We start from the raw sequence: 2,355 nt of genomic DNA, 5'->3' as shown, positions 1-2,355 counted from the left end.
GCGTACCGTAATCACCGGAGTAAGGACGACTGTGGAATCCTTCCAATGAATTACATTAAAACCATAAACCGTTAACACACTGGGGTGGAACCATAGACTGTTAATATATACAGTCTATGGGTGGAACGACCGGGTCAGTGTAACTCTTATGAGTTCATGGGATAAAATATCAATTTTTTCATTTTTTTCCACCTTGACAAATTAAAAAAATAGGATCTTTAACCTGTTTTTCCAATTTTCTGTTTTTATTCATAGGATCAGAAATTGAGAAAATTACAGTCTAATTACACTCCCACTCGAAACCATCAGTTGCAAGCACCTCTGACCCCAAAGTCTATCAGTTTTTGTTTTTTTTGGTCCATATGCAGTTAATGACCTGCATAGCCTATTCTGCAAAGAAAGAGGAAGAGAATACCATTGCAGTATTGAATAATTGGAGCTCAGACACAATTTTGTAATTTTCTCAATTTCTGATCCTCTGAATAAAAAACAGAAAATTGGAAAAAGTTTAAAGATCCATTTTTTTTTATTTGTCAAGGTGGAAAGAACTGAAAAATTGGATATTTGAACCAATTTCTCTGTTTTTCCAAATGTCCGTTTGTGCTTAGGAAACTGAACTGATAAGCGTTACACTGACCCGGTCGGCCAGCAGCTCGGATTTTACAAATACTTGTCATTATGTCATGAGTCAGACCCGTATTAGCCTATACACACACGCACGCACACACACACACACACACACACACACACACACACACACACAGCAAAAAGAAAGTCTTGTTTTCATATTCTGTTTATTCAGTCAATGTTTTTTTTCCAAACTCTTTTTATTTTTTTTAAATTTTATTAGCCTATTCGTTTATTTCTAAAGTCCTCTCCACACAGGTATAACACTTCTTAAATCTTTTATTTTTTAATGTACTTTGCTGGCCCAAAAGTTGTACTAAATGTAAAAATATTGATCCCAAAAGTACTGCATTTGCCAATGAATTAAATATTAAATAAGCCAACATTTGCGTTGTAAAATGTGAACTCCCCCTGGCTTTTACTATTTGATTTCAGCTTTACAATGACTGAAGAAGTCCTCACCATGGAGTACCCGGTGCTCCTTTTATGTAGCGTCTATTGTGTTTTCATCCACTCTCAATTACAACTGAGAAGGGTCTGGTGTCAACCAGGCTACTTGTTTCCCCTTTTTCCTTTTAATGTGATTTCGAGATGAAATAACTCCATGTTAAAGTATTGTGATTAATTCACTGAGTATCACCTCATCTATTCCGCAGCTTTTGAAATCAGTTAGTCCGTTCTTCTCATCAAGAAGCAACTAGATAAGCACATGTAACTTACATTTCCATCTCCTCAAAGTACAGACAGCCATTTGTTGAGACAGACACATGTTTACATGACCTGCACCAATGAGGACAGACATTTGTTGGAATTTCCTCAGGTGTCAACGCCCCACCATCAGCTCCAAAGCATGTCACTCTGCAGGTTAGAAACGATCAAGTGCATCGCTCATTTTTCATCAGATTTTTTCAAAACTAAACCTGATTCAGGAACTACAGGAAGGCTTGTGTCAACTGTCAGAGATACTTTCAATGACCAGATGCTGTCCAAGACTTTCCAAACATTTTCCAAAGTGAATCCAAAGAAAAACAGATTAACACGGAGGCGTACTTCCCAACCGCACTGACATCATACCGTACACGAAATGGCACTAAATGTAAAATGTTTAAGGACATGATGCCCAAATGCTGTTGAAATGAAGACCAGACCTGTTTCATCTATCCACAGAGAGTTGAAACTATAATATAAACACCTCAACAGTTTAATGTCATAAAACAAATGTGGATGGTTGTGTTGTCCTAATCGCATCATTAGAGCTGCAATTAATGATTATTTTTTATTATTGTTTTGATTAATCAATTAGTTGCTTGGTCTATAATTTGTCAGAAAAATGTATATCATTGTTTCCTAAAGTCCAACATGATGTCCTCATATATCTTGTTTTGTCCATAACTCAAAAGCTATTCAGTCTACTGTCACAGAGGAGTGAAACATTTGAAAATAATCACATTTAAGAAGCGTCAGAGAATTTTGAGTTTTTTTTTACTTAAAGGTCCCATGGCATGAAAATGTATGAGGTTTTTTAACATTAATATGTGTTCCCCCAGCCTGCCTATGGTCCCCCAGTGGCTAGAAATGGTAATAGGTGTAAACCGAGCCCTGGGTATCCTGCTCTGCCTTTGAGAAAATGAAAGCTCAGATGCGCCGATCTGGAATCTACAGACACAGAAATGGCACATCCGAAGGAAAGCTCATTGTGGGACTTGCTCTAGTGGCTGTAATTCTGCA

This window comes from Perca flavescens, chromosome 2 (genome assembly GCF_004354835.1).
Source record: "Perca flavescens isolate YP-PL-M2 chromosome 2, PFLA_1.0, whole genome shotgun sequence".
In the NCBI taxonomy this organism is placed as follows: Eukaryota; Metazoa; Chordata; class Actinopteri; order Perciformes; family Percidae; genus Perca; species Perca flavescens.
This window is presented reverse-complemented; position numbering follows the sequence as displayed.